General features: G+C 42.2%; 1 protein-coding gene and 1 long non-coding RNA gene across 5 annotated transcripts in view; one reads left to right on the plus strand and one right to left on the minus strand.

The window, feature by feature from the left end:
• The window catches only part of LOC111875649, a 27,013-nt gene extending 4,716 nt beyond the window's left edge, over positions 1–22,297 (minus strand). The window contains exons 1-2 of one of the 2 annotated variants that reach the window (XR_004512640.1): positions 22,212–22,297; positions 13,083–13,458 (exon numbers count right to left, since the gene is read on the minus strand). This is a non-coding gene — a long non-coding RNA (uncharacterized LOC111875649). The remainder of the gene's footprint in view (positions 1–13,082; positions 13,459–22,211) is intronic. The other variant, XR_002844767.2, reaches the window with a different exon arrangement.
• Positions 1–24,984, plus strand: part of LOC111875648 (oxidation resistance protein 1) — a 394,105-nt gene that overhangs the window by 6,552 nt on the left and 362,569 nt on the right. Inside the window, exon 1 of one of the 3 annotated variants that reach the window (XM_033750161.1) lies at positions 4,421–4,525. The exons of the other annotated variants lie outside the window; for them this stretch is intronic. The gene's annotated coding sequence lies outside the window, so the exon portion shown is untranslated. Of the gene's footprint in view, positions 1–4,420; positions 4,526–24,984 lie in introns of those variants that run through there. 3 annotated transcript variants of the gene reach the window in all.

Consider the following 24,984-nt stretch of genomic DNA (forward strand, 5'->3'; position numbering starts at 1 on the left):
GAACTCCGTTCACTTCGGTTTTTTTAGATCTTACACATTCGGTAGGACTCCTTGGGCGGGTGATCAGCTCGTCTCAAGGCCTCTACTTGTACACAAAAACAGAAAAACGCACACACACAAACTAAATAACTATGCCCTGAGTGAGATTCGAACCCACGATCCCGGTTTCCAAGCGAGCGAAGACAATATACGTATGCCTTAGACCGCTCGGCTACCGTGACCTGCGTTTCACACCCATACAGAACTTAATTTTCTTTCGCTTAGGTCGTTTATCCAAGGAATGCGCCCAGGTCCGAGGCTCCTTGAGAATTTTCATAAGAAGCTTATTTTTACGGTGAGGAGTTTTTAGCCCCACGCCCAACCCAAAAGCTCGAGGACCATCCCATGTCAGCTGTCCGCGACTGCTTATTCAGTATATTCGCAGCTACCCTCCATACCTAGAGGGTATCTCTTCCATCCGCAACCTGAGGACACGCCATGTCATGGTGACAAGATACCCACTTACACAAAGTGACAAAACTACAAGAAGCCAGAAGTCTGAGATACTTATCGTTGTCAGTGTATAAAAAAGATCATTTTTTCCCCTGTGCTTAATTGATTAAACACTACGCCATGAAGGCATGGGGGATAGTGGGTGTATAGATCCGCGTTTTCTTGATCTCGGCCCTAGTTGGAGGTGAGTGGTTAGCTTCACGTCCCGGCCACTTTACCCCCGGGGAAAGAACCTCCGATACCCATTGAGTAGGAGGTCTCGACGATGCCCCTACCCAGACTCAGACTCATAGCCCTCGGTCGTTCAGCCCGGAGCCAGTCGCTATACCGACTGCGCTATCGCGGCTCCCTCATCGGTATATTGAAAGTATAATCCTGATCAAGTTTTGTGAAACAGTATTTTGTCAGTATACTAAGTTACTGGTGTGGTTGGCAGCATAACATTTTCTTCTGGTCTCTCTGCTGCCCATAGACGTGCATGTGTATACAAGTATTATGTTTTACCCTAGTTATGTCTAAGTTTGTCTACGCTTCTGTTGGAATTCCGTTACGTCTGCTGATGCCAACAAACTAGAACGCCACTAGCAGAACTTTGCAGCCCTTTGTTGTAATCGCTTCTTTCCTCTTGTCCATTGCAGATATGCTTGTGCTTTTAGAGCTCTTAAAATGCATACCTTAGGTAAGAGTAGGCATCGCTTTGATGCAGTTTCCCATGTTCAAGTTTATCTTTGTTACCATTTGAAGACTGCTGGTCTTAGAATTCCTGCTCGGTACTTGCATTTCCATGTTCAGCGTCTGTCCTCGTGTTAGATGCGCTTCAACTGCTAATGGTGTTTGTAGAAATATTGACGGTTTCTCTAAATCATATTTTATTGTAATACTATCCTAATCATTAAATACTAATTGTATTTAGGGAGGAGCACGCGGTAGCGTAGTTGGTTGAGACACTGTGCTACAAGCCGGAAGGTCGCGGGTTCGAATCCCGATGAGGCCATTGGATTTTTTAGTTGCCCTAATCCATCCAGCCACACTATGGGCCTGGGGGTCGACTCAACCTCTAACGGAAATGAGTACCAAGAATCTTCCTGGGGGATAAAGGACGGCCGGCGTGTAAGGCCTCACCGCCACCTGTAAGCCGATTGCCTAGAAAATGTGGGAACCTCGACCTCTTACACCCCTATGGGTTTCCACGGCCGGTTACAGGGATAACTTTACCTTTTTATTTTACCTCGCCTAATTGTATTCAGGATTAATGCAAATATATATTTTTCTCCAACGCATAATTGTTCTCTTGATTGCACTAATGGAATCTTTATTATTATCAGAATTATGCATGTTTCATTGTTTGTCTTTTGTTTGTGTTTATGTATTTTTCTTTGTTTCTTCTAGTCATGCTTGTTTTATAATTGACGTTGGGCTGTTGAATAAGCTTGCAAATAAATTAAGAATTGATCCAAATGATGGTGTTTCTTTCATCCAGTTATGTTCCTACGATTACTGAAATTTCGTTTTTACCGTGCATGTCTCGACATTGTCCTACAGTTATATGACGATGCATTGCCTTAATTAATTCATATTAACTTTCTGTATGGATAATTTGCAGTATTGGTTATATTCACCCTGCCCCGAACTCTCCTTGAGATAAAAAGTAAAGCTATCCCTGTCACAGGCCGTGAAGGCCCATAGGGTTGTGAGACGTTGAGGGTCCCACACTGTCTAGACAATCCCCTCAAAGATGGCAGTAAGGTTGTCAGCCTTACGCACCGGCCGCGCTTTACTCCCCAGGAAAATTATGTAATTAATTCCTGGTACTCATTTCTGTTAGAGGCTGAGTCGACCCCAGGGCCATAATGCGGCTGGAAGGATTAGGGAAAGAAATCCAATGACCTCATCGGGACTTGAACCCGAGACCTTCCGGCTTGTAGCATAGCCCCTCAACCAACTACGCTACCGCGTACCCCGTCCTTGAGATAGTGTCTTAATATTCTTGTCCGCCTGGTCTACTAAAGAAACTCGCAAGCGAACTACACCGACCGAGCGACCGCCGCTTGTCGGCGAAGTTAGTGCCAAATTTAGCGGATAGAGGGTGTCTCGTTAGCGGCGCAACGAATCCCCACGTCCGTTAATTTCGGTTTTCTAGACCGGAGCCGCTGCTTCCTTGAAATAGCTCTTCAGTTATCCTCACGAGGTCGCCGCCCAGTCTACTGAGATCAGAAATTGTGACTGCATTGTACATGCGCTCCGCAGCAAAATCGTGAGTTCCATATGCAAAGGCTGAAGAACTCTGACATAAAGGTTTACTTTAAGAAGCAAAATACGTGTATTTTTAGAACTGCCTCGAGGTTTTATTGTTACTTTGCTGTTGTCTATTCCGTACTCTTTGGCTCAAATTTATCTTGTTAGATGTTTGTTAGGGATTGACTAATATTTCGTAACTTTGTATGAAAGTTGTAAGCGATTTGCCCCTTGATACGTATAAAATGTGTTAATTTATGGTCCCATTTCCTTTCTTGAGGAAGGAAGGCAGATTTATGAGATCACATGAACTCAGTGAACATTCACTTTGTTATATCATTATCATAAACATAATTGAGATATTAGAACAGAGGGTAACAGGTATCAGCATGTGAAAAGAATCGCTTGATGTATATGCATACACAAATACACACACACACACGACAGCTGTGTTGGAGTACAGATAGTATATATCAAGTGGTAAAATAGTGTAAGCGAATGCTAAAATAAAACATTGTGTGAAAATATTGCCTGAAAACCGAATTCCGTAGCTGCTATTGAATATAACCTGTTACATATCCATAGGTCCGGGTTCGGTTCCCGGCGCTACCAGATTTTCTGAGAAGCAGTGGGTCTGGAAAGGGGCCCAGTTAGCCTCTTGAGGACAATTGAGGAGCTGTTTGAATGAAATAGCGGCTCCCGTCTAGAAAACCGAAATTAACGGCCGTGGGGATTCGGTGCACTGACCACGCGACACCCTCTATCCGCTAAAGTTGGCACTAACTTCGCCGACAAGCGGCGGTCGCTCGGTCGTTATAGTTCGCTTGCGGACTAATACCACTGAGTTATTATTTTTTTTTCTCTTGAATATAAAAGTGGCCAGGAACTTCCGACAAAAAGAAACTTTTTCAGTCTTGTAAGTGACATAAGGCGCCAGCTTAATCCGTGACGACAACGTTTATCTAGAAGTTAGTAAGGGAACATGTATGTCATATTTATTTTGTTATCTTCATATAGAAACAGGGACACAATTTAAAACTCGTTCCCTGTGTTGTAACTGTTGTTGTACTGTATGTCTGATAACTAAGGAATGAAATTCAACGTTCATCGCTTAACACATGTGTTGCTATCCTGAATATGGAATTAAGACTAGCCCACGCACTGCGAAGGATTCGATTCAGGATCTTCAGAATGCGAGTCTCAGTATCTCAGAGGCATGGACTTGCATTGTACAGTGAAAGCGCTTATCAGTTGTTATTGATCCGTTTTGTGGCGCAATCTGAATGCTGGCTACTTCTCTACCGATAAGTATTTCTCACTTTGGCTATTAGTGTGTGCTGGATGTTTGGTACTGCGGTGTAGTTCCTAGAACGGGTACATTTTTTTTACGATGCGCTTTCAAAGACGGGTGTAGGGGAGTTTCGGGGATGACTGGGGTAACCGGAGCATCCAATCCGATGGAAGTAGGTTTCCCAATATGGAGAACTCCGCGCAGTCGTGTTTGTCGTTTCCCAGTTAGAAACAGGAACCACGCGCTTGCGAAAAGGGGGAGGAGGGTGCAGGTCGGAAACATTGTTACGTTTTATTTTCTGCTTTTGCCAAGAGTAAGGGGAGAAGGAGTTAGAACCGTGGAAACTGTTCAGTCACAGTGTCGTGCTGCGAATCTTCCCGCGAGCTACTCTGTAGGAGGCAAGGCTATTATTCTCGAGTGTCACATCTTCGTCCATGAAATAATTATTTTTCTAGAAATTCGTTACTGTTTCCCGTGATACAGTGGACCGATCAGGAAACTGCAGAAGTAAGAGCTGTATTATTATTGTTGTTATTGTTACGTTTTCAGTAATCATTAAACTTAGGTGTATTTATGTACCTACGTGCATGTGTGCATGCATGTATGGTGTGTTCTAGCATAAGTAGATCTTGGTTGTCTGCTAATAAATTTAGGTATTTAAAAAGCCCTATTTTCAAAATTGTCACATAAGCGTTTATTACACGTATTGCTTGTGACTGAAAAAAGACAACAAAGAAAATTGGATTAATTAAAAGTACGATTAAGAATTAATTTATCAACGGTTTGCTGCACGCTAAATTACAAGGACCATACGTCTAGTGCTTTACCAAAACTCGTGTGAGAGCCTTTATTCTCTTCATGACCCCAATACTAACCGACCATTGGTATCGAGGAAAGGTGTAGTATGCATATAAGCTGTTAGAACCACGTGAAGTGTGATGATGCATTTGTCTGACGAATGGTACATACCTATTTATTAGGCCGCGCCATAGCTCAAGCGGTTAGTCGCTGGCTTCGTACCGAGGCGGCCCGGGTTCGATCCCGGGTCTGGTCGAGTGGGATTTGTGGTGGACAAAGTGGCGTTGGGGCGGGTTTGCTCCGAGTAATTCGGTTTCCCATGCCAATCTTCATTCCAAATTCTCCATCATCTTAATCACATGGGTCAGGCTACATTAGGCCAATCAGTGGCCGTCGTGCCGAGCGGACCCAGTTGGACTCCACCCCCCACTAAGCGAATTTAAAAATTACCTATTTATTACGTATTTTATTTCGAAAAAAATAAATGTATGTACGAAAATAGCCTAGGCAGTGCCAATCCGGCCCTCTGTAGCACATTCTTTTAAATATCTTGTTCTATCATATCTTCTTAGGCTTCTGTAGTTCCATTGAATAATCTTAATTGGTTCATTTCCGTTGAATTTTGTTACAATATTGTTCGTGAAGCTCGACGGCTATCCACAGGTGTCTTATCATTGCTTTAGCGTCCCCGGAGTCTATCACTAAGTTGATTATCGTCGCCAATATGTTCTTGACTTCACCCTCTATCTGAATGGACTTCAACTAGTCTTAAAGATTTTCTCTATCACTGTGCTGTCTTTTGAACTCTTCCTTTTCTCTGCATTGCTTGGACGGCTCAAATATTTGAGTCATGCTGTTACCCGTGGTCGTCTTCCTTTGCCTTCTCCCTGGGTTCCAACCAATCGGCAGGCTCGGGGCTTTATTGCTTTCACTTGTTATCCCACTGCTTTCATCTTATTGGCGTTTTGAGAAGGGGGAAATTCCTCATATTGGGTTCAACGTACGCTCGGAGGCTTTGAGCACCTGAAGTTCGACCGCCAGAGTTGTGATTGTTTTTTTCAACAATTTTCCATGCTTCCAAAATCTGACATATCTATGAGACATTATTTGGTCGATTTCCTCCTGTACTTTTTTTTTTAATTACTGGGCATCGCTCACTATTTGCTGAGTAATTTTTTTTTTTTTCATTGGCGCTACAGCCTTCATTTGGGCCTAGGCCTACCTCCATGAATCTCTCCGTTTCGGTTTTACTAAATCTTGACATACAGTAGGACTCCTTGGGCGGGTGATTATCTGTCGCAAGGCCTCTACCTGTACACAAACACAGAAAAACGCAACAAAATCCATGCCCTGAGTGAGATCCGAACCCACGATCCCGGCTTCCGAGCGAGCGAAGACAGCGCATGCCTTAGACCGCTCGGCTACCGTGACCGGCTGCTGAGTGATTACCGTTACAATTTAGGGATTTTAATACAAGATCCTTCATGTTTCTCTTCTCCGCATGAGAACATTGTTTTTTCCTTCTTACAAAATTTACTTATGTGACAAATGCCACATTTATAACATTGTCGTACTGTTCCAACAGAAGTAGAAACTTCATATTACAAAAATATATATGAAGGGGCAATTCTTTACTTATAAATGTCAAACATACTGCCATCGACTCTTTCCAGGCCTGTCTTTCTCCTCTTTTCTTTTTTTTTCGTGCGTCTCTTTGGTTCTCATCTTAAGCCTGACTGCGAAAGTGATGTGGAAAGGTATGGGGTATTTGTCATGATTATCCGAGTTAAGCTGTTGCATCAAATTTTATAACTCCGTATCCTAGGGTATGTCTTTAATTAGTCCATTTTTAGTTGCCATATATCACGGAATGTATGCAATTAGCACTTCATATTGGATGATAGGGCTGTCCAGAACTTTATTTGCTTCCAATCTCTCTAAGAGGGTCAGTTCCCAAATAAACCGAGCATATTGTCTAATGGATTGGGAACTGATCATGGATTTAGCCATAACATTGAAGATATCAAATTGGCCCCACTTATTTTCTTTTTCTTTTTTTTTTCCTTCCACTAATGGGGTATCAGAGCTTTTGAATGGCCCTTTTTCATAAATTTTAAAACGTAAATTATTTTTTTTTCCTTTTTTGTTGCTGTTGAAACTTTCTCCCAGGTCTTCCCTACCATTATGGCTGGTCTGACCACACCAGTCGCCGGACTTCATTTCTCAGGCTTTGTGCTTCAGATTATATCTCTTCTATTCTCTCCTTGGCTTGGTTATGACTCTGTGACTTATTTATATTGTTACATGTTGATCCATTGCTAGACTTCACACGGACCACCCAGAAAACAAGGCCTCTGTTGTTGATGAAGCTTGTTTCCAGCTCGGTTGCCTAGCATTAGACGTCCTCTTGTTTCTGTACCGGTTTTTTAGGCAGTGTTTACCTAGCCGTTGCCTATAAATGGCCTTTATATGTCACATTATTTCGGTTTTATTACTACTCTTGTTTTACACAATCGTTTGAAAATTTATTTGGCTTTTTACGGTTTCTTGCAATGCTAAATTGTGTCCTCAGTTCCTCATCTGGTGACAGGTCAGGTCGTGTTTCTCCCGCAACCCTCTTCTTTGGTTTGAAGACCTTATTCTTTGCCTTTTCATAGTCAATGTCTTCCATCACCACTTCTAACCCAGCTACGTCATTTATTTCTGCTTCCTCCATTGTATTTACCTCCATTTCTTAGCCGCTTGTCCTTTTTTCAGAGACTCGACACTCCTAAGTTTGTGGACTCGCCGCCGTAGTATTTTTTCCCGAAACCCTCATTTTAATTACTTTTCACTTCTTATGTACTAAAACCGAAAAAACAGCGAAAAATATGGAAAAATAAACAATTATTATATTCGAACACCACACTAAGATTTCTCAGTCTGTTTTTACTGTTCGTTGCTTGATAACTGCTCCGAACAATGGCTATTCCTTTAGAAAAGTTTCGCTAAATATTTACTGGTAACGAATCTTAACAGTAAATGTTCTTCAGCTTCTGTGCACACATCTTTCCTGGCCGGTGGCTCTTAGCCAGATATCTTTATTAGATTTCTTTCTTGTGGAAAAATGATTGTAAATATAGAAAAGTTCTAGGCAGTACCCATCCGGCCTTCTGTACCACATTCCTATATACATCTTATTCTGTTACAGCGGTCTCCCCGCTGTTCTTATTACAGATCTTAAATTAAATCTGAGAGTATCCTGTTAATAAACTGTACAAGTACTGCTTTTACTTTTCTTTCATATCTATTTTATATAAATATGGGCATGTTGTTTATGAAGTAACAGACGCCTTGCAGAAATCTTTTTTCTTCTATCCTTAAGAGCTCTATAATTGACTTTGGGTATTCTTTTTCGCTGTTCTCAGACAGAATGTCCATCTTTATTACGTCACTAATAAGATCTGCTGTCATACCGGGAAATGCTGTAAATCACATATGAATATCACTGCTTTGCGATGTTTTCACTTTCGCCTTCGTACGGATATTAAATTACGGAAGTGCAGTCATATCATAGCAAATATGGAACAAGACATTTGTTTCGTTGATAAGCAAACGTCTCCAACAGCTGCGATTATATACCTGAAAAACACCTTGGTTGGTAAGACACTTGTTCAGACCATATTCAAGTCAATAATTTTTATTTGAAAAAATTTTGGTGCGTTGTACATTTAACAGACTAGAAAGAACAGTAATACCTCTCTGCTGTGTTACATCTCTACTGTTGATCGGATGTGTCAACAGTAGATTTGTGTATGCAATAAGCGACTATGAAAACAAATGAGAAGTACGAAGTCGCAAAGAGCGCAGAAACTTTGTGTGCCGCAAACAGGAGGCCCAAGGTTTTGGCCTACTTTCCTTATTTTGAAAATATAAAAGTATTCTTATGAAATCACCATGCTCTCTGTGTATTCCTCCCTATCAACTTTTGAATCCGGTCTAGAAAACCGAGGTGAACGGCCGCTGGGATTCGTTGCGCCGACCACGCTAAAGTTGACACTAAATTCGCCGATAAGCGGCGGTCACTCGGTAGGTCGGTATAGTTCGCTTGCGGACTAAAGCCACGGAGCGATCAACTTTTGAATGCCTGAACCTCTCTTTATGAAACTTGGTTTGTATATCATGGCACCTGAGCCCATCTCAACGGCGTAATTCATAAATCCCTCCCATTAGTTTGTGTGTCTGTATGTGTATCCCCGCAATCGTTGCTAGGCAGCGAGTTGGTAAACTGTTACCGCGACAACAAATACACACGAAACAAAAGAAGGGCTGATACTACATCGTGTAATTAGCACGCAATTCAATAGCTAAGAAGTTTTTAAGTGTATCTACCTGATGATGGCTCCTTGAAAGCCAAAACATGTAGTAAAGTACTACTTGATACTACAAACATATATTATTAATTGTTGTGTTGTGACGGCTTTCAGTAAAAGAAAATAAGAACTATTGGACGCATCGCTTTCTCTGTGGCCCATGTTGTATCAAAGGAAAGTAGGCGATTGTGGTTCTGCCCATAACATCTTGGCTTATATAGATGGAAGTAATTTTAATTTAAACGTCAGTGAAACTTCATTTTAAAAGCATGTAATCTGTCAGTGGCGGTCTGTTCTGTTTATGTATGTGACTCATGGCATACGTGACGCTCTGTCTTGAATGGCTTCCATTTCCCCATACTCGATCTTTCTTGTTGCTTGCCCTATCTCTACCTACCCTTCAAGTCTTTCTGCTCTCATTTTTCTCCCCGCTCTACGAACTTAACGTTGTTTCTTCCTCCATGTCCCTCTCATCGTGTTTTCCTCTCGGCTGAACCTGATTCAGAGCACTCTTTCAATTACACGCCACACACAATATGTCAAGTCCCGTGAAGAGGGAAACTCTGCAGTCATTCTTTTTAACTTCATAAAATTGTGTGTTCTGTGGTGATGTAAACTATTTGCATAGGCCTACCCCAGGCTACAGCTTCTCCAGGTCTTAAGTTTTGATAGTTCTCTTCGAAATTCTCCACGGAAACCTTGATCTTCGTTCTCCGGTTGCGTTCCACAGCTGAAATACAATTCACACTGCGGCCTGTAGGACTTCGATGTAGCTCAACAGTTCAGATCGGTTGTCCAACAGCATGTCTGACAGGCTGTGAGCGATGCAAGATGTTTTGTACTCTCGAATGGTAATAGTCTGTTAATTATAGTTTATGTAATTGCGCCGTTAAGAGCTTTTTTTTACATTGAATTTAAAGTAAACCTAGTACAAAATTGTATGTTAATAAATATACAGATTTTATAGTCGTAATTATTATAGACTGCTGCAGTGCTCGTCGAGTTTTGAATGGGACATAGGGAATGGTGAAAAATATACTTTCATATTTCTCAAATGCTGTATACAACCCATCATCACCTACCAGTGTTCTTGCTAATCTTCGGAAAAGGCATACTCTCCTTTTCAGTGAAGGGCCCTAACATAATGTGGCATGCCGCCTAAAAGCCGGAATATCTTAAGTCACAGTAGACGTCCATTGCTAGACAACGGCTTGTTGAAGCACGTTTCCGAGACAGCGCATGCATAAAAGATGTTACCGCGGAAATGAAAGCCAGAGCTAGGGCTGTTCCAGCGGTAACGAATGCAGTAGTTAATACGTGAAACGGAACCCTTCAAGAAGGTATCTTCTAATCCGTCCCGACTAGAGGACGGACAGAGAGGGCGCCCACAGAAAACAAGACCGTAACTGTCAAACAATAATAAAGATCTGGTCGCAAGCCCCAGATGGGTGCTTCATACCAAGACAGACTGGCCGACTGACCGTCGGTCGTAAAATGAGACTCATATTCAGACTCAGAGAACAGATGAAACCCGTGTGGAGGCGGGGTCGAGTACCTCCATCGTGACCTCACGAGTCCTCACCTCACCCGAGAAAGACTGCGCTGGCGAGGGCCAGCAGCATATACAAAAGACAGACCCGTCCTCTTGTCAGAGGGCGCCCCATAACTGTCAAACAGTAATAAATATCTGGTCATGAGCCTCAGATGGGACTCGACACCAAGATTTACTGAGTGACTGACCGTCAGTCGCCATGTGACTTTGACTTTGACTTCGACTTGAGAACAGGTCAGATCAAAGGAGAACAGAGCGGAGACTAGATCAGCGGCGAACGGAGCAGAGCTGAGAGCAGAAGAAACCAGCTCAGCTAAGAACCAGAAGACGACAGACTAGTCAGGTTGCAACGCCTGAAAGACGTTATTTCAGAGTGATTGTAATTGTAAACGACTTATCCAATAAACAGCTTCGTCTAATCCGGAACCCATTAATTTCTTGTCGAGTTACCTGGATACGAGACAATAACATTAGAAAATAGGAACGTCAGTTATCTGTGCGCTACTGACGTTGTGTTTTATTTCCGGCAGTTTATTTGCAGTCGTTCACAGCAAGCAATCGATGCGGTGGTTACCGTTGATGGGCTGGTTTCTTCAGATTTAATGAATTATGGCTAATGTGATGGACCTCTTTATCAGTTATAATGTTGCTGAGCTGCGAAAGAACAACTGTATGTATATTAATTGTACGAATTTCGAGAATATAAGCTCCAAACGTGAAATCCGAACTTTGAATGTATCCATTTAATAGTTTCGTTTACACAGGACATCTGCTATCGTCCGAACTCCGTGGTTTTAGTCCGCAAGCGAACTATACCGACGAGCGACCGCCGATTGTCGACGAAGTTAGTGCCAACTTTAGCGGATAGAGGGTGTCGCTGTAGTCAGCCCAACGGATTCCCACGGCCGTTAATTTTTGTTTTTGTTTTCTTTGAAATTGCTCCTCAGTTATCGTGGGGCTGAGTGGACCCCGTTCCAGACCCACTACTTCTCAGAAAATCTGGTAGCGCCGGGATCGAACCCGGGACCTCTGGATTTGTAGCCAGGAACTCTGATCACTAGACTACAAAGGCGGTCCCATCTGTTGTCGTATTAAGTCTAAAAAGAACTGAACCTCTTGCGCTTAGGCTGTGTATTAACTGACCCAGTGGAGCATAATCCTACTTGAGAACGTAATAGCCACTCAACAATTCCCTGCCTTTAATGGAAGGCGAAGGTTCATTAACGTATACTTGTCACTGACCCTGGCCTCAGCCTGCTCAGTCCAGTCCATTTGATTACCTACTTCTCGAGATTAATTTAATAAGCTTATACTCCCATATGTGCTTATGTCTCCAAAGTGGTTTCTTCCTTTCATGTTTTCCGACTAAAATGTTGAGTTTTTCATCTCTTCTATGTCCGCGATATGCCCTGCCCATCTCAGTGTCCTTTATACAGTTTTTTTTTCTGCCGCACCCCGACACGCCGGGGCAACCCTCTCAGTGTCCTTGAATAGAACTCCTTCATAATATTTGGCGAAGAGAATCTATGCTATATATTTCGTACAGAAAATATTCAGCCGCGGATTCGAACTCAGCAGGAATATTGAAGATGGTTTCCGAAATGGAAAGTTATCTAGGGCCTGTGCATGTCTTAATGATCCATTTTCAGCAACATTATAATCCCATAAGTGTTGCAAGGGTAAATAGATTCCACATATTTGTCACTTTCGGAGCTTCTGGAGTCGAACCCGGGGCGCTCGGATGTCCAGCAATGTAATTTCCTGCTCTAAAGTGATCTACGAATATTGGGTTTGATGTGTTTTATCGGAAGTTATGTGGTTTCTTTTCTTAGCCCGTGCAACTTCGTCCTCACTGAAAATTGGCCATTAATTCTAATCCAGTAATTTCGGAGACCGCGCTTTAGTGTAAAGATTCTTCACGTCTACTGCTGAATTTCAGCAGCTGAAAGTTACATATTCGTATAGTATAAAACGAAAATTTCAAGCTGTCCCTGTAGCAGGCCGTGAAGGCCCATAGGGGTTGTGAGACGTCGAGGCTCCCACATTTTCTAAACAATCGGCACACAGATGGCAGTAAGGTTGTCAGCCTTGCGCGCCAGCCTCCCTTTACCCCCCCACGAAGATTCCTGATACTCATTTCTCTTAGAGCCTGAATCGACCCCAGGGCCATAGTGCGGCTGGAAGGGTTAGGTCAATTGCAAATTCCAATGACATCAGGATTGGAACCCCCGACCTTCCAGCTTATATCATAGTGTTTCAACCAACCACACTACCGCGTGCACAAGATGCTAGAATTGACATTTTAGTGCATTATTGAGTCCATAGTATGTGCTGTACATCGGTAATTATTTGCTTTTGTTACCTTGTTAGGTGGATCCTTTATAATTACATGATGCGCATGCCATAGCTTAGGGGGTTAGTCGCCAACTTCTCACGGCGGCGATCCGGGTTCAATGCTAGGTCAGCTCTTGTGGGATTTGTGATGGACTGCGTTACACTGGGGTAGGATAATTCTAGCTTGTCAGATACTCCATGGCTCCATCTCGTATGACGGGTCATTACGGCCTAGGAACCAGGAGACCCGGTGTCGCCTCACAGTAAGAATAAAACGAAATGGCACGAGGCGTCAGGAGGTTGTTGATCGAATAAACGGCCTCCAGATCTTCCTACTAATATGTCGCAGGCAACCACCAGTGAATGGCCTTTAAACTCGGACTTCGCTGAATCCTTGGCACAACCTAAACAAAGGAAAGCATAACTTTTAGCTATGCCTCACCAGATTCATACTCTTATGATGATTAAATCAAGACGGACGAGATTGGTGGGACGTGCAGGCTACCGCATTTATGGGAAATGATAAACTAAAACTCCTCGGAGCGGAGTCCTTGAAAATCTGATAATAGGTGTGCTGGCCGAGAAATGTTTTCGCCTTTTGTAGAAACGAAAGAGTCATGTCCGTGTTCGCAACAGCCCCAACACTGATCCCTGTCCTTATCCGGATTATTCCACTTCGCATCATATTCATTTGAGATCCAATTTAATATTGTCCTCTCATCTGTGCCTAGGTCTCCCAAACTTCTATATGTGAAATTCTTACACAATTATATCGATAGTTAATTTCTTCTTGTGATATCTTTTTTTCCTTGGCACTACAGCCCCAGTGAGCTTAAGCCTACCTTCATGAACTTCTCCGTTCACTTTGGTTTTTCTCTATCTTACACATTCGGTAGGACTCCTTGGGCGGGCGATCAGCTGGTCGCCAGGCCTCTACCTGTACGCAAGCACAGAAAAACGCACACACACAAACTGAACATCCATGCCCTGAGTGGGATTCGAACCCACGATCCCGGTTTCCAAGCGAACGAAGACAGTACATGCGTTAGACCGCTCGGCTACCGTGACCGGCCTTCTTGTGATATGCGAGTGGATATAAATAGGAAGTTCGTATGTACGTATATAAGGAATGCTTTATATGCTAACGTATTTACTTTTTTGACCGTGACCATTTTACCATCAGCACGTCCTTACACTTCAGTAAGCGATCTGAGAACATAATTTGTGGCGCAGTAACGTCTGAATATGTCATTCAAGTGATGATTGTGTTTCCCAGTAGTTTTGACGTCCCCCTTCTTAATTTTGACGTATTGGAGATGCGACATAGAAAGATCACGCCTTGACTGTTTGTTTACTGTTTATCTTCAGGCTTCGAATTTGCCAGTGACATGATGTTACATGTTAATACTGTAGACTGCTTAACAATGCTGAATACCGATAAGTGTGATTTAAGTTTGAGGGCAATGGAGTTTGATCCTCAGTGCAGTAAAATTTCGCTCGATTATGAAAGTACTTATCTTATTAAACTTGTTTTTCATGTTTTCAGACTGCTCGTTCTTTAACACATACACGTAACTTTCCCTTAACTGTTCGTAGACTTCGTGCCGTCACGCGCCTTGTATTTTGAGGTAAGGAATATCGCAAACTAAACGAAGTACTTTTTATCCTTTTAGTGTTGCGTGAGTCAGGCTTAGGTCATTTTCGGCATTAGTTCGTCATTATCCCTACTGAACTGAGTACTCTATTGAATGAAATGTATTCAGAAATGATGTTCAGGCTGTAATAGTGCTTTTAAGTGCGTGACATTAATGGTGCTATGTTTTTAAATGTGGGATGCAGTTTGTTTACTCTTTCTTTTGCAGGATTGTGGACTGAAGAACTTAAGGTATTGTGAGAACTGTTTATTTATATAAAGTTACTTGGTAAGATTCCCTGCATACGTACATAATCCATTTACTTCATTGCTTTCTTCGTATTACATAGACTAATACGTACATAATCCATGTACTTGAATGCTTTCTTCGTATTACATAGACAAATATGTACATAATCCATTTACTTCATTACTTTCTTCGTATTACATAGACAAGATACAGGATGTCTCCCTAGTACGCCCTTTGTATGCTAATTATTTCAGAGCGTTAATTAAACAGGTAAATCCGTTCCTGATACACGTTTGGGCCCAGCGATACCTCTACCACGGTTTTAATTTCCTAAACTAATGCCCATCGATCAGTTATTTCAGAACTGGGTCGACATTACCCGAAATGCATTTAGTCTAACAAAAATTCCTGGGGAAAATGATACTTGCGTGACATGGATACGTTTCCCCTATGCATGGCGGTCTGTTCTGTGGTTTCGGTGGTTCACATTTGATATACATTATTACATTAGCGATTTTTAAATCATTGAACTTCATGTCAATAGCTTAAGTTAAAACATACGTATCTTACGGATACTTTACTTTTATTTAATACATTTTTTATCTGCTTCTTTTGCTGTACCGTTGTTGCGTTCGTGTATTTTGCTGTGAGAACGTGTTTACCGGGCTGTTGCCCAGAAGCGGCTGTGGTATAGCAACCGTTGCATAGCAACCGCTGTGCACACTACAGTCGCATTTTTCAGCCATATATAACCATTTTCAGGTTCGATCAAGTGTAAAGGGAAATTTACATTAATTCTACATGAATTATTTAGAACTTGTTTATAGTTCTGTGCTTGAAATATTAGCACAATATAAGAACCCGATGAAGAGCACTAATATTTTGAATGACGTAATGTGGAATATGCTGGCAGTGTAAATGCAGAATCATTCAAATCTCATTGCACGTTACACTGCGGACATGTACAGTTTAACTGAACGCGTGCTTTAACGCCAGGACAAAGAAATACGGAAATAAGACCGCAGTAATAGGCCTATAGTTATTGCCACGTGTCCGGGGTTCCGTGACTAATAATAACGGGTTCTGGATTGGACAATTGGATTTATTGACACCTTCTTTTACAGTCACTCTTATTTACAATCGATTACAACAGCTCACAATAAATTTACTGCCGAGGGCTCGCCCATTTCTTGTTCTCCTCTCTCAATTCTCTTACAACTTCTGAACTGTACTGAGCGTTCTCACGTGTCATCCTCTTTATAACTTTTGGAAGAACCTAACGGAGATCACGATCTCCAATCTTTCCTCTAATATTATATGCTTATCCATTGTTGCGGAAACGTGTTTAGCGAGCCGTTGTTTAGCAATGCACGTCTTTGCGGTGCTTATCTGACTGCACCCTTCCGGCATATATATACGTGTGTTCGTGTGCGCGCGCGCGCGTGTGTGTGTGTGTGTGTGTGTAGGATGATCTGACATTTTAGTGCTCGCTCAGGTTTAGCCTCGCGGCTAAATATAGACCGTGACTTTCTTTTAGCGCTCGTCCAGATAAGCCTCCTTATTGTCATAGTACAGTCAGCGTTGTTTATAAATCCTACTGAATTAATGAGAAGTTAGACCGTACAGTAAATGTTATTTACATTTCTTGTAGCAAGGAAGTGGGATTTATCAAGTGCATTTGCACACTGGCTGGTAATCTCTGGGAATAATTTTCAGTTCCTTTACTCTACTCTTTGGCTTTACGATCCTCTAAGACCCTTATCCTCTTACGTTCTTCTCCTGGCATATCATGAAGTTTATTAACGCATGTTGATTAATGGAGTGAGGTTATTACCCTCACTACCAACCCTTCAACTTGGAAGGCTAGGGGCTACCTTCCGTTTAGATCCTACCTGTGACCTCTCTAGCATGGGTGATCTGCCAGGAGGTTAAGCCGCCGCCAGCGTAGCCCTCCATACGATCAAGGCACACGTTAAGGTAGCAGCCCAGAAGAAGGGTTTGAATTTTTGGTGGCTATAATATTATGGAGGCCGGTCACGGTAGCCGAGCGGTCTAAGGCATGCACTGTCTTCGCTCGCTCGGAAGCCGGGATCGTGGGTTCGAATCCCACTCAGGGCATGGATGTTTAGTTTGTGTATGTGCGTTTTTCTGTGTTTGTCTACAGGTAGAGGCCTTACGACGAGCTGATCACTCGCCCAAGGAGTACGACCGTATGTGTAAGATCTAGAAAAACCCAGTGAACGGAGTTCATGGAAATAGGCCTAGGCCCACTGGGGTTGTAGTGCCAAGGGGGGGAAAAATTATGGAAATGAGTTTAACTCCTGATCAGAAGTCACTTTTCGGACGTCTTAACAGCCGAGCTGTTAGTACCTGATCTTAGCCCTTTTGAGGTTGAAACTGCTATTGCGAAGTTGAAAATGTATAACTCGCCAAGTAATGATCAAATTCCGCCAGAAGTGAGTCAAAAAGGAGGTCAAATATTACGTTCTGTAATCCATAAGCTAATTAATTCTATTTGGAATAAGGAAAAATTGCCTTTTCAGTGGAAAAAAGTCCGTTATTATCCCAGTTCACAAGATGGGTGATAAAACTGAGTGTAGTAATTATCGTGTGATATCACTACTACCAACTTCATACAAAATTTTATCCAGTCAACTACTGATCAGATCTTTTGCATTCGTCAGATACTGGAGAAAAAATTGGAGTTCACTGAGCCAGTGCATCAGCTGTTCGTAGACTTCAAGGAAGTCTATGATTCAGTTAGGAGGGAAGTATTGTACAATATGCTCATAGAGTTTGGGATACTCATGAAACCTGTTAGTTGGGCTAATTAAAATGTGTTTCAACGAAACGCATTACTATACGTAAACATTCGTCGATAATTTTCCTAACCAGAATGGTCTGAAACAAGGAGATGCTTTACCCGCCCCTACTTTTCAACTTTGCTTTAGAATATGCCATCAGGGAGGTCCAAGAAGGTCCCAAGGTGGGACTGAAATTAAACAGGACACATCAGCTATTGGTCTACGCCGATTATGTGAAGCTACTGGGTGATAATATAAAGTAGACTAGAAGTAAAGGTATCCCTGTAACAGGCCGTAGAGGCCCATAGGGTTGTGAGATGTTGAAGTTCCACCATTTTCTAGACAGTCGGTTCATAGATGGCGGCAAGGTTGTCAGCCCTACGCACCGGCCGCCCTTTACCCCCAAGAATATTCCTGGTACTCATTTCTGTTAGAGGCTGAGTCGACTCCAGGGCCATAGTGCGGTTGGAAGGATTATGTCAATTGGAAGAAATCTAGTAGTGACCTCATCGGGACTTGAACCCACAACCTACCGGCTTGTAGCATAGTGCCTCAACCAACTATACTACCGCGTGCCCCCCGATAATATAGATACCATAAAGAAAAACACAAACTTTAATTGACGGTAGTAAGGAGGTTGGTCTAGAGGTAAACACAGAAAACTAAGCACACGGTGCTGTCTCATGACCAAAATGTAGACAGAATCATGACATAAAGATAGGAAACAGATGTTTCGAAATGTTGTATAGTTCAGATATTTGGGAATGACTGTAACAAATGAAAGCCCGATTCAGGAGGAAGTTAAGAGGAATCTGAATTCGGGTAATATTTGCTACCATTCAGTCCAGAACCTTTTGTCTTCTCGTCTGCTGCCTAAAAACATTAACATTAGAATATACTCGTACAAAACTATAATTTTGCCTGTGGTTTTGTGTGGGTGTGAAACTTGATCTCTAACATTAAGGGAGAAACATAGACTGAGGGTGTTTGAGAACGGGGTGCTGAGGAGAATATTGGGGTCGAAGAGAGATGAGGTGACTGAAAGTTAGAGAAAACTATGTAATGTGAAGCTTCATAACTTATGCTCTCCTTTCCAAGTATAATTAGAATGATCAAGTCAAGGAGGATGAGATGGACAGGGCATGTAGCATGAATTGAGACAAAAAGAATGCATATAGGTTAATAGTGGGAGAACCAGAAGGAAAGAGACCACTAGGAAGACCAAGACGTATGTGGGAAGATAATATTAAGATGGATCTTAGATGGCATGAGGTGGTATGGTATGGACTGGATTGATCTGGTTCATGATAGGTACAAGTGGAGGGCTCTTGTGAATACGTAGTGAACCTTCGGGTTCCATAAAATGCTGGGAAGTTCTTGAGTATCTGCACAATTGGCGGCTTCTCAAAATGGACACATCTTTATGAGTGAGTGGCAGTTGTCTTTATGTAGTTCAAGCCCTTCAACCAAACGGTCGCAGTTCTGAATGTGCAGATAGAGGTACGATTCAAATAACTTCACGGAGAAGTGTAGTAGAAAGGAACAGCTTATTCCAGTATTATCACTAAACTCTGTATACACATGAAACTAGTTAGGCTGACTAAAGCGCATTTATATGAGACCCACAGGAAAATACTTATCTGGTGCTTTTTCTATTCAGAATTACCATAGATTTCTAACTTTGCTTTAGAATATGCCATTTACAAAGTCCAAAGAAAAGTACCGGGATTAGAGTTAATTGGAACGCATTAAATTGTGGTCAATGCCGATGATGCTAACTTGATGGGCGGCAACATAAGTTCTGTGCCATGAAGAAAAACAGAGAACCTTTAATATGCGCTAATACATAAGTTGGCCTAGACATAATCGCAGATAAATCTGTGTATGGAATTGTGGATCATCATCAAAATGCACTGCGAACTCGCAATATGAAGATAGCTAAATACGTCCTTCGAAAAGCTGTCAAGATTAAAACTACAATAAGTATTAATTTTACGAACAGGTTGAATTCAGAGAATGCTTGCCACCACTCAGTTCAAAATCATTTGTCGCCCCACCCGCTTTCTAAAACTTGAATGTTAAAGGTTGTAAAGCTCTAATGTTGCCGGTCACAGTAGCCGCGCGGTCTAAGCTATGAACTGTCTTCGCTCGCTAGGACGCTAGGATCGTGGATTCGAATTTCAGTCAAGGCATTCATGTTTGGTGTGTGTATGCGTTTATTCTGTGTTTGTGTTCTCCTGTCCAAGGAGTCCTACCTTATGTGAAAAATGATTACGATACTGAATATGAGGCTTGGGCCCTGAATGGGATGGAAGAGCCATTGTAAAAAAATATTTTATCTGTTTGCATGGATTTCAAACTTTGCCTTTCATGTTAAGGAAAAACATAGCTTGAGGGTTTGAGAACAGGTTGCCGAGGAGAATATTTGGACCGAAAAGAGATGAAGTGACAGGAGGTTGGAGAAAACTGCATAATGAGGAGCTTCATAACTTGTACTCTTCTCCAAGTATAATTAGAATGATCAAGTCAAGGAGGATGAGGTGGGCAGAGCATGTAGCACGAATGGGGGGAGAGGAATGCATATAGGATATTGGTGGGAAAGCCAGAAGGAAAGAGACCACTGGGAAGACCAAGGCGTAGGTGGGTGAACAATATTAAAATGGATCTTAGAGAGACAGGATGGGATGGGATGGATTGGATTGGATTGATGTGGCTTAGGATAGGGACCAGTGGAGAGCTCTTGTGAACACAGTAATGAACCTTCGGGTTCCATAAAATGCTGGGATTTTCTTGAATAGCTGCAGAATTGGCGGCTCCTCAAGAAGGCCTGAGCTCCATGAGTAAGTACGAGTAAGTGTTCCATAGAATTGGTTGTAGTGCGCAGTCCAATAGGGTATTTGTTTTTTGTCTATTTTCTGTGCCACACTGTAGTCCCATACGTAGGGCTTACTTCGTTCGCATGCTTGAAGAATCGATTTCCTATTTTTAATATCCCTGTTCGTATCACCCGGCTCTCGACAGGCTATTCCTATCCACATTTTGTGATGACCTGTTACTCTGTATGTGTTGAAAGAAAGGACTAGTTTTCGGTGCATTTCAGCGAATCTGTCATGTTTGATTGAAGTCAATCAGTAAACTGGCATGACGATAATATGAAATATTGTTGATAACCTTAAGACATGATTCAGAAAGTAGAATAAATCTACCCAGAGGTTGAGTAAAATGCTTGTGAAGAGTGTCTGAAATGTTTCGTAATATGATTTTCTCATAATTTTAACGATCATCAGGATTCGTGGATTTAATGATTTGAACTTTAAATGACGTAACTCGATATGCTGGTTTATGACTGAAAGCGATCCTCTTGTTTGACACTGTTTGGCTGGCTCTTGCAGAGTAACCACTAATTTAATTATTTAACCCTACTACGTTTACGAGCATAAATTGTGATTTAGTATTTGTAGCATATGCATGTGCGTAACATAACATAACATTTAATTTCGTTGTTTCGTTCCGAGCCTGTTGCTGCTAAGTCCCTGAATATTTCCCATTACAGTGCTTTTAGTGGGACGTCCTTATCCCTTGCGTATTAGGCAACCAAACGTACCGTCGTGTTGTGCGTTGCAACATGGCTTTCAGGACCATTTATAATAAATGTTTCAAGGTACACTAATATTGTATAAGCTAACAAAATATTGGTACTTGAAGGCTATTATTGATTAAATCCATACTGTTCTGCCACATCAACTAATTTATTGCAGGCAATTTTTTGAGGTGCAGTTCACTTCAACAAACATTTCTCTTTTGTTATGTAGCTGGAAGGTTCGTCGTAATCACATACGCGGCCTGTTTTGCCGTGGTGACAGGGGGGCGTGGATGTATCCCACCGCTGGCACCATCTGTCCTGCAGTCACAGGGGGTGGGCTAAGGAAACTGCTAAATTTACTTCCTCTATCGTTGCTGCATTGGCTAGGGGCACACTGTTCACCGGGCTTGGCTGGAGGGCGCAGGTGCGAAGTGTGGTAAGGGAGGAAATCCCAACAACAGAAACTCACATCCTCACCCTATGCTACCCTATATTAGTGTAAACAATCGATACACAACTATATACATTTTAGTAATATCACAATTAAAGAGTCGACTGGTGTCGGATTACACATAGCTCCTTCTTAGACGATTCTTGGACCTAATCTTAGCCTTCCTTTCACCCAGTTGTGGGTCGCTAGTCTCCTCTTTCTCCTATTCTACTCATCCACTTTATATATCTTTACACACCCCTGCAGCTATCTTCCCTGCATCTAGACACATCCTCTGCAGCCTCTATATTACACATGTCTACTTCTGCATTTCTCTGATGAATCACTTACGCCCTGTACACTTTTCGTAACGTTCCTAACTCATGCCCCATTGGGGGAGTTACACTTTAATAATATCACAATTATTAAGCATGGCGATAAGAGTAGTTCCACTTACTTTGAGTTGAGCCTGCAGACGGATGGCGTTACCTGGCATCCGGTCGGGGCTCCTTCCAACATGGCCTTCGGCCGCAATTGGCCAAAATTACTGTTTGAATAATTTCGTTACTAATTTGCTCTCTGGGTTATATACCTTTATTCTTGCTAACTCATTACTTTCCCAGAGGGAGCATTCCCGCCTCCAGTGACGTCTTATCCCAAGGTGGGTGCTCTCGTTGGCTGGGATTCATAGGGGTGGATACGCCCCTTACTGCTAGTCCATTTGGCTAACACTTTTACCTGCAAACGTCCATCCCTTCACTCAAGAGTAGATTCTGTCGAGTTAGCATTTCGATATACCTCCAACGTCATTCTGCTGACAAGACATCGACGCGTCAAAGGCTAACGGCCGTCTAACTCCATACGCAGAAATTCCTTGAAGTTTCTTAACCCTTCTTACATCCTCTTTCGTACGTCTTACAAGTATTTCCCAAAACTAATTCTATTCTAGCCAACATTTTCCCCTAAAATAAAAATTGAATACACTTTTAACATGTTACCGGGAGTCGGCCTTCAGGGCACAACACGGCGTTCGATTTTATCCCGAGTCGGTTCAGTCCAATTTAGATCCACATATTCTGTTTTCGTTCAATTAATCGGAGTATAATTCCATATACGAGGTCCCCTAAGATGCCTCTTACAATGGTATTCTTGCTTTCGAAAATGATCTTTTACCTCGAACGCGTGGCGTCGTCAGAATTTCGTCCGGTTATTCTTTGGGTCTCATAAGTAGGATTTACACAGATGACCGCCTCTGTGGTCTAGTGGTTAGAGTTCCTGCCTACAGACCCAGAGATCCCGGGTTCGATTCCGGGCGCTACCAGATTTTCTGAGTTGTAGTGGGTCTGGAACGGGGTCCACTCAGCCTCGTGAGGATAATTAAGGAGCTATTTCAAGGAAATAGCGGCTCCGGTCTAGAAAACCGAAATTAACGTCCGTGGAGATTCGTTACGCTGACCACACGACACCCTTTATCCGCTAAAGTTGGCACTGACTTCGCCGACAAGCGGCTGTCGCTCGATTGGTATAGTTCGCTTGCGGACTACAGGCCACGGAGTTTTTTTTGCTGGTTTTTATTAAAATGCTATCCGCGAGCATGTACTTGAAGGACCTGTGGTTTTCATTGTGGTTCACTAGTCTTCTGGAGAAGTTATTATGCCTACAGCGTCGTACGCAATTCCACAAAATAAATTTGTTGGTATTTCTTTTGTTATTATTTGAATAACGTAATTTCGCGTTACAAATTTTTATAACAGTTCAGTAGAATGTGAATAAGAGAGATGATGCGATATATATCTGTAGTGTAGTACCTAAACCTCAAGGCCATATAGGAATTAATTTTGAAGAAAATTGGTTTGGTAGTTTCGCGTAAGCCCTAATCCAATCTATCATGTTTTTTTATAGTAACCGATATGACAAACACTCATTTAAATTAATTCTTCGTCATATTTGTCTAGAGTTCTTTTACAGTTTCGTTGCGTGCATTAAAATCTGTATTAGTTATTAAACGCCTTAGTTATACTTTTCAACTCTGTGAGCAAAATTACCGCCTCTATGGTCAGGGTTCTTGGCTACAGATCCAGAGGTCCCGGTTTCGGTTCTTTTCTCAATACTTCTCTAAGAAGTAGTGGGTCTTGAACGGGGTCCATTCAGCCTCGTGGGGATAATTGAGGAGCTACTTGAATAGAGAGGTAGCGCCTCCGGTCTAGAAAACCGAAATTAACGGCCGTGGGAATTCGTTGCGCTGACCACGCGACACCCTCTATCCGCCAAAGTTCGCAGTAACTTCGCCGATAAACGGCGGTCGCTCGGTCGGTATAGTTCGCTTGCGGACTAAAGCCTCGCAGTTCGTTTGTTGAGCAAAATAAATAAAATAAGCCCATATTCCATTTTTCCTAATGATAACGTAAACACGGAAAACCTGAGTGGAAGAAACTCCTTAGATTTAAGCATATTATGGAAGTATAATATTACATTGCATGTTAAAGTAGGATATGAGGATGTGGGCTGGATTTATCGGACTCAGGTTAAGGCCCAATGGTGTGCTGCTGTGAACGTAATAAAGAGCCTTGTATTCATAAAAGGCCGAGAGCCTTGGCTTCTCTGCTGCAAGGAGTTAGTGGGTTGTAACAGTTTATCTCTCTCAACACACATTGTATGGTTAGTGATTTTATTATGTGAAGTTGAGGACACCGCTTGCTCTTCTCGAGGGAATGTCCATGTTCCGTAATGGTTATGAACGCGTACTGTTTATGTGGGACGTTCCACAGGTTCATTAGAAGTTCCTCACGAATTTGGTCTCTTATAACATAATACAACTTCATATTACCTCATTCTGTGTGCCAACCCAGAATTTCCTGCAGGCTGTAAGCCCGCTATTCTGCCATGTTATAGTCGTGTGCTTGCGTCGTCTTTAATTTCCTGCCGCTCCTGAAGGAACAAACTATCTTTTGCAGACCACACAAGACTCAGATATCAGCTTTAGGGCGGTGCACAACCACAAGTGAAACTTCGAAACGTTTCTCAACAGCTAACAGCTAATAATTGCTTCTTCAGAAACACTCCATAGCACCTTCTAACAAAGCTGAGAAACCATTTTGCTGGTTTATGTTTTGTTTCACTGCTATAACAAATGAAGGGGGACATACGGTGTTGTAGTTGTTTGAGATGCTGTGCTACAAGCCGATTTCGAGTTCCTATGAGGTGGATTATTTTCAGTTTACCTAATCCTT

The sequence above is a fragment of the Cryptotermes secundus genome, unplaced genomic scaffold, assembly GCF_002891405.2.
Source record: "Cryptotermes secundus unplaced genomic scaffold, Csec_1.0 scaffold297, whole genome shotgun sequence".
In the NCBI taxonomy this organism is placed as follows: domain Eukaryota; kingdom Metazoa; phylum Arthropoda; class Insecta; order Blattodea; family Kalotermitidae; genus Cryptotermes; species Cryptotermes secundus.